We start from the raw sequence: 16,519 nt of genomic DNA, 5'->3' as shown, positions 1-16,519 counted from the left end.
TGCTGAAAGTTTGAGCAAAGGGCACATCAGGCCTTCATCCTCACCAGTGGCAGCAGGGTTCTTCTTCGTTAAGAAGAAAGATGGTGGACTACGGCCGTGTCTGGATTTCAGGGAGTTAAACCAGTTTACGGTTCGTGATCCATACCCTATGCCATTGATACCGGATTTGTTCAACCAGGTGGCAGGTGCTAAGTGGTTTACCAAGCTTGACCTCAGGGGGGCGTACAACCTCATAAGAGTCCGTCAAGGTGATGAGTGGAAGACGGCTTTTAATACCCCTGAGGGTCATTTTGAAAATTTGGTGATGCCATTTGGGTTGACAAACGCACCTGCAGTGTTTCAACATTTCATAAATGATGTGTTCTCGCATGTTTTGGGGAAATTCCTTATTGTGTACCTAGATGACATCCTCATATATTCTTGTGACCGTGATACTCATTTATATCTTGTCAGGCAGGTGTTACAGCTTCTCGGAGAGAATAAGCTATCTGCAAAACTGGAGAAATGTGTATTTTCGGTACAGGAGTTGCCTTTCTTGGGCTATATTGTGTCTGCTTCTGGTTTTAAAATGGATGCCGCTAAGGTGCAAGCGGTGTTGCATTGGGAACGGCCTGATAACCTAAAAGCACTTCAGCGGTTCCTTGGGTTTTCTAACTACTATAGGAAGTTTATCAAGGATTTTTCTATCATTGCTAAACCGCTAACTGACATGACTAAAAAGGGTACCAATTTCTCCATTTGGCCTGAGGCTGCTGTGTGCGCATTTGAATCTCTTAAAAACAGGTTTGTTTCGGCTCCCATTCTGGTGCAGCCAGATGTATCGAAATCCTTTGTTGTAGAAGTCGATGCGTCTGAGGTTGGTGTGGGGGCGTTGCTGTCACAAGGCTCATCCTTCAGCGGTTTGCGTCCATGCGCCTATTTTTCCAAGAAACTGTCGCCTGCCGAACTTAACTACGATATCGGCAACAGAGAGTTGTTGGCAATCAAATTGGCCTTTGAGGAATGGCGACACTTCTTGGAGGGGTCGGTTCATCAGGTTACTGTTATTACCGACCATAAAAATTTGCTTTATTTGGAGTCTGCCAAGCGTCTGTCTCCCAGGCAGGCTCGCTGGGCATTGTTTTTCACGCGGTTCAATTTTGTTGTCACTTACAGACCTGGTTCTAAAAACACTAAGGCGGATGCTTTGTCCAGGTGTTTTCCGGGGGGAGAGCCTCGGGAAGATCCAGTACCCATCCTCCAAAAGGGTGTTGTGGTTTCGGCTCTCACTACCGAGGTTGAGGCTGAGATTGCCGTGGCCCAGGAGGAGGTACCATCTGAGCTTCCCATCAACAAAACGTTTGTACCGCTTCATCTCCGCTTAAAGGTTTTGGCGGAGCATCATGATGCTGTCCTGGCTGGCCATCCAGGGGTTAGGGGTACCTTGGAGTTGGTGTCATGTCGGTTTTGGTGGCCCAAGATCCGACAGGACGTGGTCTCATACGTGTCAGCTTGCACCACGTGCCCTAGGACTAAGACGCCCCGCTCCCATCCTGTTGGCACACTACTTCCTCTCGAGGTACCTAGTAAGCCATGGACGGAAATCTCCATGGATTTTATCACTGACGCCCTCCTCAGCTGGGAACACGGTCATCTTGGTGATTGTTGATCGGTTCTCAAAAATGTCGCACTTTGTGTCTTTGCCTTCGTTGCCTAACGCTAAGACTCTGGCTCAGGTATTTGTGCAGGAGGTGGTCAGACTTCATGGGGTTCCGTCTGACATTGTTTCTGATAGGGGGTCTCAGTTTGTGGCAAAATTTTGGAAAGCATTTTGTTCACGGCTGGGGATCAAGTTGTCTCATTCTTCGGCGTTTCATCCTCAGTCAAATGGTCAGACCGAGCCTATGAACCAAAATTTGGAACAGTACTTACGCTGCTTTGTTTTGGATAACCAGGAGGAGTGGTCGAAGTTCCTTCCTTTTGCTGAGTTTGCCATCAATAATCACCGCCAGGAGTCGTCTGGGGAGTCTCCGTTTTTTTGTGTTTACGGGCTTCATCCTCAATTTTGTACGTTGAGTCAGGGGGGCTCTTCCGGCGTCCCGGAGGAAGACCAGTTAGGAGCACAATTATCATCAGTCTGGAGGAGAGTTAAACAGCGCCTGTTGAGTGTGGGTGCTAGGTACAAACGTGTGGCTGACAGTAGGCGTGTGCCAGGTCCGGACCTGAGTGTGGATGACTGGGTGTGGTTATCCACAAAAAACATAAGACTCAAAATACCATCCCTTAAATTGGGTCCAAGGTTTATTGGTCCATTTAGGGTCGCCGCTGTCATTAACCCAGTAGCGTACCGGTTGGAGCTTCCTATGGTGTATAAAATACACAACGTGTTCCACAGATCGTTGTTGAAGAAGGTGGTGGGTCTTGTGGACGCGACACCAATGCCTTCTCCAGTCTTGGTGGATGGTAATTTGGAATTTGAAGTCTCCAAGGTGGTTGACTCTCGTGTAGTGTGCCGCACTTTACAGTACTTGGTACACTGGCGTGGTTATGGGCCTGAGGAGAGGTCCTGGGTACCAGCCTCGGACGTTCATGCGGATCGGCTGGTCAGGTTGTTTCACCGCCGCCATCCGGACAAGCCGGGTCCTATAAGCCGTGAGGGCCCTGGGGTCCCTCGTAGAAGGCGGGGTACTGTCATGTCGGACGCTGTTCAGACCAGGTCATCCGACAGACAGCGGTAATTCCGCTTTTGTCCACTATGCGCTCATTGGCGTTGGCTAGATTTTATCTAGCTGGTCCGGGGTTAATTTACCTGGTGCTCGGATTGGAAGCTGGGCTATGCCCGCTGCCTTTAAATAGTTCTCCTGAACATTGGGCATCGCCGATTATAGCTTCTGTCTTGTGCGTGGTTATCTCGGTCTGGAGTGGTGAGCTAGTAGTTGGAGTATCGTTGCTGGTGGTGTATTTCCCTTTGTCATATTTTCTCCTTCCCATATTTGTATTTGTTTTGCCCTTTGCATTTATAGTGTATTCCTGAGTGACTGCGGCGTGGTGCTTATTTTTCCGTTATCCTTGTCTGTGCTAACTGTGGGTATTGGAGTGTGGTCTCTTCACTGGGTGGTGGGCTGTGGTTTCAGCCTAGGGTTGAAACAGGAGATAAGGCAAGGGCGGTGGCCCAGACATGCACACCATCAGTGTAAACTCTGGGAAAGGGACAGTCAGGGTGGGTGGGGTCACCTGCAGAGTTGTTTACTCATACTATGGCCTGGGATTCAGAGGTCTGCTCCAAAGCTTCAGTGTCTGCTAGTCAGCAGAGTAGCCCAGTCACCCACCGCCTGTTTACCTAAGTACTATTTTTAACAGCATCTGGCCCAGGAAATCCTAGGATTTATTGTACTTCACCAATTTGCTGCCATATACATTGTTTTTATATGATGGGCTTTATGCATTGAATAGATAAACTATTGAGCCTGTTTAAGCATTTTGCTTGGGATCACTTGATGATTTACAGGCGCACCAACAAGTGTATGCAGACAGTATATTCTGTCATGGTATCTCCACTGTTTGTTATTGTATTCATTACATGTTTTTATATTATTTGTAATTAATAAAATATTACTGTTTTTACTGGCAATTAAGCTTCCGGTTTCTCTTTCTGATATACAGTGATCTATGTAGTATGCTCCTTCACAGAAGCAGCCCAATGGGAGGACACTATTCGGAGGCACAGGTATTAACCGGAACACCCCCTCAATGTCTGTTTTGGCCATTAGGGTGCCCCTTCCCAACTTCTTGACCCACCTGATTGCCTCGTCAAAGGAGGTACAGTACATAGTACTGTACTTGGTTCCGCGTCGATGTTGTGGATTAGTCTGAATGTATTGGGTTCATTTTTTGGCACATCTCCCAACAGGGGTACCACTACGCCTTCTAAGGAAAGTGTTCTGAATGGACCCGCCGCCATTCTACCTAAAGATATTTCTTTTTTTTTTGTCAAGACGTCTGGGTGTTGGTAGAGTGAGTTTAGATTTTTGCTCCAGCCTTTCTTAACTTTAGAAGGGCATGACATGCCTATATCTGTGTCTCCTCCTCCTCCTTTTACTCCTCCACCTCTTTTCTTTTCACATGACTATGTGTAGTTGTGACTTTTCTATGTGTTTGTTGTGTCTTCTGAGCAGTTTGTCAGCTTTTGGACACCTTTTAAGGTGTTTTCTATGTGTTTTCCATGTGTTTGTATGTGTTTGTGTTTGCCTGCCATTGGTTTCAATGGGGTTCGACGGTGTTCGACGAACAGTTCAGTGAACATCTCCCTGTTAGACGAACCGAACCGAACCCGAACACTAGGGATGTGGCTCATCTCTAGTCATTAATAGGCTTTGAGCCATATACTTTGCATTCCTGTGTGAACAGTACACGCCACATACAGACTATTTGTTTGCACAGGTGCACCAAGCGGCCAATTCCTGATTGTAGGGTGGCTGCATTATCGGTATTATTGCACCTGTGTATTTGCCATCTTAACTTGGGTCCGCTGCACCTTGGTTAGTGCAATTGTTGGAGGCCTTGAACAGGTAAGCATCTCTGTTTGTATACTGGTGTTTTTTTGCTTAGAATAGTGGAGGTCTTTCCTCTTAGGCCGGTTTCACACGTCAGTGGCTCCGGTACGTGTGGTGTCAGTTTTCTCACATACCGGAGACACTGACACACATAGACATATTAAAATCAATGTGTCTCTGCACATGTCAGCGTGTTTTCACGGACAGTGTCCGTTTGAAAAACACGGAGACATGTCAGTGTTCGTGGGAGCGCATGGATCACACGGACCCATTAAAGTCAATGGGTCCGTGTAAAGCACGTACTGCACACGGATGCTGTCCGTGTGCAGTCTGTGTGCTGTGCAGGAGACAGTGCTACAGTAAGCGCTGTCCCCCCAGCGTGGTGCTGAAGCCGCCATTCATTTCTTCTCTCCAGCAGCGTTCGCTGGAGAGAAGGAATGAAAAATCATTATTTTTTTATTTTTTGTGTTTAAAATAAAGATCCTTGTCACCACCCCCCTCCCACCCCCTATGTGCCTGCCCGCTGAAAATAAAATACTCACCCGGCTCCCTCTCAGCATCGCAGCTCTTCCTGTATGAGCGGTCACGTGGTGCCGCTCATTACAGTGATGAATATGTGGCTCCACCTCCCATAGGGGTGGAGTCGCATATTCATCACTGTAATGAGCGGTACCACGTGACCGCTCATACAGGAAGAAGCTGCGGCGCTGAGAGGAAGCATCGAGGGAGCCGGGTGAGTATTTTATTTCCAGCGGGCGCACAGGGGGTGGGAGGGGGAAGTGACAAGGATCTTTATTTTAAACACAAAAAAAATTAAAAAACAATGATTTATCATTCCTTCTCTCCAGCGAATGCTGCTGGGAAGAAGGAATGAATTCTGGCTTCAGCACCAGATGCAGGGGACAGCGCTTATCTCTAGCGCTGTCTCCTGCACGGTCCGTGTGGTACCCAGTCGGCACACGGCTGCCACACGTGTGCCACACTGATGTGCCACGTGAGCACAAGGACACACGGACACGGATAACTCCGGTACCAATTTTTCCGGTACCGGAATTATCTGGACGTGTGAGACTGGCCTTATGGTGTTTTTTTAGATTAGGACTGCCAATATGTAAGGACCCTTGATGCGGGTGGGCAGCTTAAATATTGTGGCCATAATATCGACCAATACCTTGCATACATTGTTATGTTTTTGGTGCACTGTATATTTTTCCAGGGTGTGGCTGGGCCCTAGATGGCTCTGTACACTGTGGCATCTGTTCACACAGGATGCATTATGGTGAGCCCGCTACATGGCGTCATTAAGGGTACGTGTCCACGTTCAGGAAACGCTGCGTGTTTGACGCTGCGTGGGGCCGCAGCGTCAAACACGCAGCGTCCAGATGTTCCAGCATAGTGGAGGGGATTTTCTGAAATCCTGTCTCCACTATGCTTGGAAACACGCATCCGTCGGCCCTGCGACTCTGGACATGCTGCACGTCTTTTAAGATCGCAGCATGTCTGTGTTCCTTGCGGTGACGCTGCGCTGCCACAAGGAATAACACGGGGCCCTATGCATGGGATGCGATGATCCTGGATGTGTGCAATGAACACATCCGGCATGATCGCATCCCAGAAAGGGGTGGGGCTTAGCGCCGAGTGGGTTTGCCGCTCCGACGATACCGCTGGCCATCCTGATCGTGGACACGTACCCTAATAGGCTTTGAGCCATATACTTTGCATTCCTGTGTGAATACGCCACATGCAGACTATTTGTTTGCACAAGTGCACCAAGTGGCCAATTCCTGATTGTAGGGTGGCTCCATTATCGGTATTATTGCACCTGTGTATTTGCCATCTTAACTTGGGTCCGCTACACCTTGGTTAGTGCAATTGTTGGAGGCCTTGAACAGGTAAGCATCTCTGCCTGTATACTGGTGTTTTTTTGTTTACAATAGTGGAGGTCTTTCCTCTTATGGTGTTTTGTTTGTACATATCCATACTTAATTGTAAAGTGCTAAAAAATATCTTGGCGCTATATAAATAAAATTATAAAATGTCTAGCCATGGGTATGCTTGATATGCTTGACTAAAGAACATGACATCTAGATGGTGAGTGTCAGATTATGATTTCTTCTGCAATATATTAATTGAACGTTTCTTATATTCTTACTGAACACCACCGTGCTGTAATTGTAACATCTGGTTATGGATTATATGCAGAAGGGCCAGTGATTGAATTGGTTTTTTTTTTGTCTCTTTATAGTCTAGCTTGTGATTTACCAAGTAAAATCCTCCAATTGTTGTTTGCAGTTTCCAGAAAGTGTTAGACATCCTATCTCAATGTAGTTATTTTGGCAAACTAGTCCACACAAAAAGTTAAGATATCATCAAAAACTAATTTGAATACTAAGGCAGCAAGTACATGATTGGGTAAATCCATGTAGGGTTAAACTACATAAAGGACTGTTTCCTTAGGTTTTCATTTATATGAGGTTTTGTCCTGAGCAAGAAGTGTGTTCTACTTAAAAATGTATAGATAATAAAACCACAGAACTACAGCTCCTTGTATACGGACTGCTATCTTTCTTCGGCAACAACATTTTCTTTACCTCTTCAATCTGGCAACTAGTGAAGGGCGAATGTGCTCGGATAAAGGTACCTTCACACTCAGCAACTTTACAACGAGAACGACAACGATCCGTGACGTTGCAGCGTCCTGGATAGCGATCTCGTTGTGTTTGACACGCAGCAGCGATCTGGATCCCGCTGTGATATCGCTGGTCGGAGCTAGAAGTCCAGAACTTTATTTGGTCATCAGATCGGCGTGTATCGTCGTGTTTGACAGCAAAAGCAACGATGTCAGCAATGTTAAACATGGAGGTAACGACCTGTGAGAACGATAAGTGAGTCACCGCTACGTCACAGGATCGCTCCTGCATCGTTCTGGAGCTGCTGTGTTTGACATCTCTACAGCGACCTAAACAGCGACGCTGCAGTGATCAGCTCGTTGTCTATATCGCTGCAGCGTCGCTGAGTGTGACGGTACCTTTAGACGTTAATCTTGGGTGTTATCAGAGTAACTTGGCCGTGCTCGTATATTATGTTCCAGACTCTGCGGCTGTTATACAGCCTGAACACATGCAGGGATTGCCCGTTAAGGAATCCCCACAGGTGTTTAGGCTGTCTATCAGCCACAAATCATGCAGCCCTGGGGACTCAACCATAATATACGGGCATGCCCAAGATACTCTGATAACACCCGAGCATGCTCAGATAAGGCTGGTTTCACACTTGCGTTTTGATCTGCAGCGTTTGTAAAAAAAACCGCAGGTGGTGAAAAAACGCATGTAAACGCGTGCAAACGCTGCGTTTTTTAGACGCATTCGTTTTTGCATGCAGAAAAAAAAGCGGCGTTTTGACGCGTTTACATACATGCGTTTTTTCCTGCGTTTGCGGTTTTGAAACGCATGCTGAGAAGTGTGTGACAGCTGCCAATCATCAAAATCAACTAGAAAACCCACTATTAATAGAATTAGCTAGGGTTAGGGATAGGGTTAGGGATAGGGTTAGGGTTAGGGTCCCTAGGGTTAGGGTTAGGGGTAGGGTTAGGGTTAGGGTTAGTGTTAGGGGTAGGGTTAGGGTTTGGATCCCTAGGGTTAGGGTTAGGGGTAGCTTTTTATTAGAAGAATGTCCTGGTCACCAGGTCACTGATAAGCCACCCCCACCATCAAGGTGATAAAGGGATCCAAACCCTACCCCTAACCCTAACCCTACCCCTAACCCTACCCCTAACCCTAACCCTAGGGATCCAAACCCTACCCCTAACCCTAACCCTAACCCTAACCCTAGGGATCCAAACCCTAACCCTAACCCTACCCCTAACCCTAACCCTGACCCTAGGGATCCAAACCCTAACCCTATCCATAACCCTACCCCTAACCCTAACCCAAGGGATCCTAGGGATCCATAGGGATTGGCTATTATGTTGACCTGGAGACCAGGACATTCTTCTAATAAAAAGCTTTGTTCAATGTGGACACCCCAAGATATACGGTATTGCTATAGAGTACTAAAAATATAAACTCGGAGAGTATTCACTGTCATATTGTTAGGGTTAGGGTTAGGGTTAGGGGTAGGGTTAGGGTTAGGGTTAGAGGTAGGGTTAAGGTTAGGGTTAGGGTTTGGATCCCTAGGGTTAGGGTTAGGTGTTGTGAATTAGACCTTTTGGCTCCCTCTTGTGGTTACTAGTGATATGACTCTGGGATTGTCTTTCCTCAGTTTGGCACCCACCTGGGTCGTTAGTCCAGGGGTGTTGCTATATAAACTTCCTGGATCCTTAGTCCAGTGCCTGGCATCGTTGTAATCAGATCCTTTCTGTTTGCTCCTGTCTGCTGGTCCTGGTTCGTGCAAAATTAAGCTAAGTCCTGCTTCTTTGTTTTTTGGTTATTTGCTTTGCTCTGATTTTTGTCCAGCTTGTACTAAATGTGATTCCTGACTTTGCTGGAAGCTCTAGGGGGCTGGTGTTCTCCCCCCGGGCCGTTAGACAGTTCGGGGGTTCTTGAATATCCAGCGTGGATATTTTGATAGGGTTTTTGCTGACCATATGTCATCTTACTATATTCTGCTATTAGCTAGTGGGCCTCTCTTTGCTAAATACCTAGCTCATTCTTACGTTTGTCTTTTCCTCTTACCTCACCGTTATTATTTGTTGGGGGCTTGTATCCAACTTTTGGGGTCTTTTCTCTGGAGGCAAAAAGGTCTTTCTTTTCCCTTCTAGGGTTAGTTAGTTCTCCGGCTGGCGCGAGATGTCTAGAACCAACGTAGGCACGTTCCCCGGCTGCTGCTATTTGTGGTGCTAGGATTAGATATATGGTCAGCTCAGTTACCACTGCCCTATGAGCTGGTTTTTTGTGTTTGCAGACTTAGTAATTATTTCTGAGACCCTCTGCCATTGGGGTCATAACAGTATGCCAGGCCAACATTGAATGTTTAATGCATTGCAGAAGTGGGATAATAAGAAAGGAAATTCTGAGTTTTTTTTTTTTTTTCCTCTCTTCCTCCCCTTTACCTCTGAGTGGCTTGTGCTTGCTGCAGACGTGACTGTCCTGGGGTAGATTCTGTGGTGGATAGGTTGCAGCAGATCTGGAATCATGTGGTGGACAACTTAAAGTTGTCACAGGAGAAGGCTCAGCGTTTTGCCAACCGCCGCCGCGGTGTGGGTCCCCGACTTCGTGTTGGGGATTTGGTATGGCTGTCTTCTCGATTTGTTCCTATGAAGGTCTCCTCTCCTAAATTTAAGCCTCGCTTCATCGGTCCTTACAAGATATTGGAAATCCTTAATCCTGTGTCCTTTCGCTTGGATCTTCCGGTGTCGTTTGCCATTCACAACGTGTTCCATAGGTCTTTGTTGCGGCGGTACGTTGTACCTGTGGTTCCTTCTGTTGAGTCTCCTGCTCCGGTGTTGGTTGAGGGCGAGTTGGAGTACGTGGTGGAGAAGATCTTGGATTCTCGTCTCTCCAGACGGAGGCTTCAGTATCTGGTCAAGTGGAAGGGCTATGGTCAGGAGGATAATTCCTGGGTGGTTGCTTCTGATGTGCATGCGGCCGATTTGGTTCGTGCCTTTCACGCTGCTCATCCTGGTCGCCCTGGTGGTCTTGGTGAGGGTTCGGTGACCCCTCCTTAAGGGGGGGTACTGTTGTGAATTAGACCTTTTGGCTCCCTCTTGTGGTTACTAGTGATATGACTCTGGGATTGTCTTTCCTCAGTTTGGCACCCACCTGGGTCGTTAGTCCAGGGGTGTTGCTATATAAACTTCCTGGATCCTTAGTCCAGTGCCTGGCATCGTTGTAATCAGATCCTTTCTGTTTGCTCCTGTCTGCTGGTCCTGGTTCGTGCAAAATTAAGCTAAGTCCTGCTTCTTTGTTTTTTGGTTATTTGCTTTGCTCTGATTTTTGTCCAGCTTGTACTAAATGTGATTCCTGACTTTGCTGGAAGCTCTAGGGGGCTGGTGTTCTCCCCCCGGGCCGTTAGACGGTTCGGGGGTTCTTGAATATCCAGCGTGGATATTTTGATAGGGTTTTTGCTGACCATATAAGTCATCTTACTATATTCTGCTATTAGCTAGTGGGCCTCTCTTTGCTAAATACCTAGCTCATTCTTACGTTTGTCTTTTCCTCTTACCTCACCGTTATTATTTGTTGGGGGCTTGTATCCAACTTTTGGGGTCTTTTCTCTGGAGGCAAGAAAGGTCTTTCTTTTCCCTTCTAGGGTTAGTTAGTTCTCCGGCTGGCGTGAGACGTCTAGAACCAACGTAGGCACGTTCCCCGGCTGCTGCTATTTGTGGTGCTAGGATTAGATATATGGTCAGCTCAGTTACCACTGCCCTATGAGCTGGTTTTTTGTGTTTGCAGACTTAGTAATTATTTCTGAGACCCTCTGCCATTGGGGTCATAACAGTTAGGGTTAGGGTTAGGGGTAGGGTTAGGGTTAGAATCCCTTTATCACCCTGATGGTGGGGGGAGGCTTATCAGGGTGTATTCTTGTTTTTTTCTATAAAAATGCATGTGTTTAAAACGCAAGCAAACGCATGTACGCAAAAACGCATGCGTTTCCATAGACATCAATGTATTTTTTGACGCAAATCAAACGCAAATGAACGCATGCGTTTTTTTGCGGCAAAAAAAGCCTCTGAAAATTACTACATGTTGCATTTCTGCAAAAGAACGCATGCAGCAAAAAAACGCATGCGTCATAAAACGCGGCCAAACGCGTACAAAAGAAGCATGCACTTTTAATGTTAAACATAGGGAAAAAAACACATGCGTTTTTTTCGGTAAAAACGCTGCAGATCAAAACGCAAGTGTGAAACCAGCCTGATGTTATCTGAGCACATTCGCTCATCATCACTACTGACGACAGGTGGATCTGCAGCAGCTGATTTCCTATCAAATGTGGTGATACACAACTTTATCAGGTTAGCACATCCAGTTCTTTATAATTCATTTACTGGAGGATATGACCTTATCTGCACTTGTTACTCCCCAGCTTCCCTCCAACCTTCTGTAGGGGCACATAAAATTGCACAGTTTTGTTTTGCAATGCTTGAACGAGCTGTACATTAACGATCACATAACCCCCCACTTCCACCAATGACCCTACAGCAACTTTTGTTAACTTTCCCTAAAGATGTTCAAAGAGATTTTAGAATAAATTGTAATAAATACAAATGCTGGGAGTTGTCTGTTCTCCAGTTCCATGGGGATCGATATCATTACATAATGTGGTTAAATAATGCAGGATGCATGGTGTCAGAGAACAGCACTACACACCCACATTAACTAATTCAACCAATGTTTTAATATTATAATCCACAGAAGGAAAGCAAACTAGGCCATGCAATGCATTGAATACCAATTATTCACTTATCGGCTCAGCTGGACTTCAAGCTTACTGTTACTCAGCGGCATTTTTGTGGCTGACTAGTTAATGCAGCTAAGAGACAGGATTGATGGAGGGAAACATACATTTTCAGAGCTGTAGCAGGACCTGGAGAAATCCCTGAAGGATGTCACTTTCAATCTTCTTCCACCAGCGTAATGCTGCATTGCAGTTTTCGAGCAGCAGACCATCTCATCGGCATGTACTCTCCACCTGCAGCACAGCAGATTAGTGATTTCAGATATTACTCATTTTATTCAATTACAACAAATTACATTACTACTTCATAAACAGCACACATAATATTTGATGTGATTCCTTTCATGATCTTTTACATACAGTATTTTTCGGGCTAGAAGATACATCGGACTATAGGAGGTACCCAAGTTTAGACAAAAGAAAACAGGAATAAAATATTTAATAGTACTTAAACTTCCATGATGATCAAATTAATAGGAACACTGTGAGCTGATATATAGGCTGCGTGCACACGTTGAGTATTTGCAGCAGATTTTTTTGCACCAAATACCAGTCTTGTCAGGAAAAACTACGCACTTTTTTACTTGCATTTTTCCCCCCATTCATTTGAATGGGAGAAAAACACTACTAAACTGCTGAAAGAATACACATCTTCCAGATTTGAAAAAACGTTTTGATAGTTCAAATCTGCAAGGAAAAAATAAGCAGCCTGTGCATGAGATTTCAGAAATCTCATTCACTTTGCTGGTATAGTAAAACGGTACATTATTTTACGTGATAAAAACGTAGTAAAAATGCATTGTATAAATAAGCACTAAGTAACTTTAGGAAACCAGTACATTTCATATTGCAAATTACTATACATGAATGGAGGTTTAATAAAAGTTTAGGGATCAATGTAACTGCAGCTGTCTCCTCTACAGCTGTATGTCTAGGCGAATCCGTAGCATCACATGAAGGATTGGATACATGTTTTTCTTTCACTGATGCACAATGACTTGAGAAAAAAAGCACAGCAACAGCTGAATCAGGATGCACTAGACAGATATATCAGAGCTGAACTGTGTGCCATTCAATCCCAACCTATCTACATCTTGTGGCACACAGCAGTCTAACTAAATATAAATTAGCAATAAAAACTACCTGCAAATTTTCTTTATCACAGCTTCTTTGCTGTCTCCCTGCCTATGCAGCAGCCCCCAAAGTTTGCTCCGCAGAGAACTAGGGTAAAAAAGTGACAGCAACTAAAGCAAAGGGGAGTTGTTATGCAGTGACTTTGGGCGCTAATCAGGTTCCTAGAATTAGGGGCACCTTTCTCTATCTATGTTCCTTGGATTTTTCTTGTAGGTGGAGACACTGGGTTCACATGCGTTGCAATGCTCCTATATCAGCCTTTATCTGTCCCCTTCCCCACCAAGGGGAGTTGTAAGTAGCAGTGTATAGGAACACATTAAACAGATAAACAAGGGAAGACAGACAGGGATAAATGAAAATACTAACCATACAAAATACGCTCACCAAACAACAGAGTGGGACTCAGGAGAGTTAAAGGAAGGAGAGACTAAATAAGAGATGATGAGAATGTGCACACAAACGCCAAGCAACAATCTCTTGAACAACTCTCCAAACGCCAACTCCATCAACAAACTACACCTCCAGCTCCAGAACCAGGCAGCAAGAACTAACACTGGCAATCCCTATGTGCCAGAGGCAAGCATATATAGCAGAGGCAAGTGGCTAACACTGAACAGCTGAAACAATCCAGGTAGGAAAGTGATGAGACTTATAGAAAATCTCCTGCCCACTGTGCTTTTATTTTACTCAGCATAAACTGACCTGAATTTCAAATCCACAACACGTCAATTTATCTTGGCATTTTGAGCTTTCTGAGCAAATTTGCCCTGGAGCACGAGCAAATAATTTACTGAAAACTGAAAATGAAGATTAAACAACAACCACAAGACAGATTTAATCAACCCAGGTGTCTTTTTAGTCAGAATAACGGCGCCAACCTGACATTGTCTGTAGTTTTAGTGAGAGCATTGGGCTATAGGCATCAGTTTGTAATACATATCCTGTGCAGTTTTTAGTGTGTTGGATTTTAACTGTGTTTTTTCATTTTAGGTGTTCACTTTTTGGTGTTGGGTTTTAGTCTGTCTACAGCATGGGAGTTCCGCCGTAGTGAAGGACCATGGACTGAAGAAATCAAGTCGGACCCTACTTCTATAATACTTACCCACCAGTACACATGTCAATAGATGTGTTGGCTCTGTTTATAAGTCCCTGTACTAAGATATTATAATAGAATATTTGGGATATATGGTGGGTTATAATATAGTTGGATACAGTATATTGGCCATGCTGTGTTGGCATTTTACCTGTCTTAACCATCTTGTGTTTCCTTTTCTTTTTTTATTTTTTCATGGTTTTGTATATGTGGTAGTTTGGGATGCATTGTACTTAATTCCAATATAGCTGTGAAACCCCTGTCTAGTAGCTTAGGGCATATGGTACGATTGGTAGCATGTTTGTTTAGAATGCATATAATCTTTGCCCATCTTCACCTTCTGTATTAGCTTTGTGGTTAATTGTTTTTGCCCTAGCCCTTTAGTTGCTTTAGACATGGGTTTCATTTGGGTTATGGGGTATAGTTATGTATTTGCTGACAGTTCACTACTTTGGTTTATTATTTCACATCTATAAGTGCGGACATTGATAAAGATGTACACTGTAGGCCTTTGGCTGTAGGCAGTGCCGATATTGATTGGCGTTTACTGGAGATATACTATAAAGTCTTAGGACTGTAGAATTATTAATATTTTAGATAGAGATTATCACAGAGAAACACAGGTCCCAGGGCTGTAGTAATTTCTATTATTTTCTTATTATTATCGGTACATCTAATGTCCACCTTGATATGAAAGATTATAAGTATATTTGTCTAGTATTTAAGAAATTGTCAGTATTATGAGGTAGTGTTATGATCAATAGCAATTACTAACACAAATTATAAGATTATACAGGCGGTTGATTGCTCCGCATTTGTTGCTGTCAAGCCACGCCTCTTACTAGCTGCGCTCCAGCGTTGTAGCGATATGCAGGCTTTCGGGCTGCAGTCTTGGAATAGTGCGCATGCCCCGGGCTCGGCCGCACGGTGGACTCTAGTCCCGCCCACAAGGTGACGTAGGCGCTTGACGCCCGCTGACCAGGGGCGTGAGCTAGAGAACCACGCCTGTTGCACGAGCGGCCGAAAACCGGCGCATGCGCCGTTTAACATCCGGGACGCGGCGGTGTTTGACACATACCTCTATGCCTAATTAGCTACCACATATAAGGGATAGTAGCTACACTTACAACACACGTGCCCCCATAAGGAAGAAGCCTGAATTGGCGAAACGGCGCTGTCGGGGTGGCAACACGGTCACACAACACTCCTACATCTTGCATGTAAGTTGGTATGCTGAATTTTAAACGGCTTCTAATTGGATCTTTGCATGTCCTTACCTTGGCTGATTATTCATAGTGTGATGGTGTCATATGATATATGCAGACTGGGACCCAGTAGTTATTCAGGATAATTAGAGGCCGATAACATATTTGCACTGTATCGATTGTTCACAAAGGCCAGGTTAGCATAACCTTTAGCTGAGGTATATTTAGCCTCTATTTGCAGAGTATTGCACTCAAACTGCATACACCTGCTATAGTAAGCCGTTGCAGATTTTATTTTCAGCATTCAATGGATATGAGTCCACATTTCCACATGGAACCTTACCGCATGCATAATGTGTTGACATAGTAGTTGCTTTGTTTTTATAGGTTCTCTATCTGTCAATTTGTGTGTGGTGTTTTAATGTATTTAATAAAGTTTTTTCAATTTTAATCACAGTGTATATACCTTTATTTCCCCATGCACACAAGGGAAATTTTGTTCTATTATTGTCTGTAGTTTGTTGAGCATAATCCTGCTGACAGATTCCCTTTAAAGGAAAAAAATTAAAATGACGGTTAGCATTAAACACAATGTAGAAATCTAAACGAAACATCCAGTTTCATTAAAGGGTTATTCCCAAAATCACAATGTGGACTTCTAGTAATTTAGTCATATATTTATTTTTTGTGCCAATATAACAGTTTTAAATATGTCCTGATTAGCACATCCCCCCCCCAAAGGATGCCTCTCCTGGATCTATTTACAGTCTAGTTGCTATTGAAGTTGTCCTGTTGTATTTCCAGTGCTCTTGGTTGATCATGCACAGTGCAGTTTCTTTCTTAGGGTGGTCTTCTTTCCAACATAGCGTTGTGTCTGGAACAGAACTGCTCCTGTGAGGGAGGGTGTCACGGAAAAGGGCTTAGCTACCAACAATGGCTTTTGCATGAAGTATTAAATAATTTTCAGTAAGTGTGTTCAATACTTTTTCCGTTTCAGTTCCCATTATTACACATACTGTAACTTTATTTATTGACATCTATAGTTTGATTTCTTTGCATGTGTGGATAGGATGGGTTGTTACCGACATCTGGTGAGAATTTTATGTCAATAGCACCTTTATAAATATAATTACTTAGAAAATTAGTGACATGTTCAA

This window comes from Ranitomeya variabilis, chromosome 1 (assembly GCF_051348905.1).
Source record: "Ranitomeya variabilis isolate aRanVar5 chromosome 1, aRanVar5.hap1, whole genome shotgun sequence".
In the NCBI taxonomy this organism is placed as follows: domain Eukaryota; kingdom Metazoa; phylum Chordata; class Amphibia; order Anura; family Dendrobatidae; genus Ranitomeya; species Ranitomeya variabilis.
The sequence above is the reverse complement of the archived record's forward strand: the minus strand, read 5'-3'. Positions refer to the sequence as shown.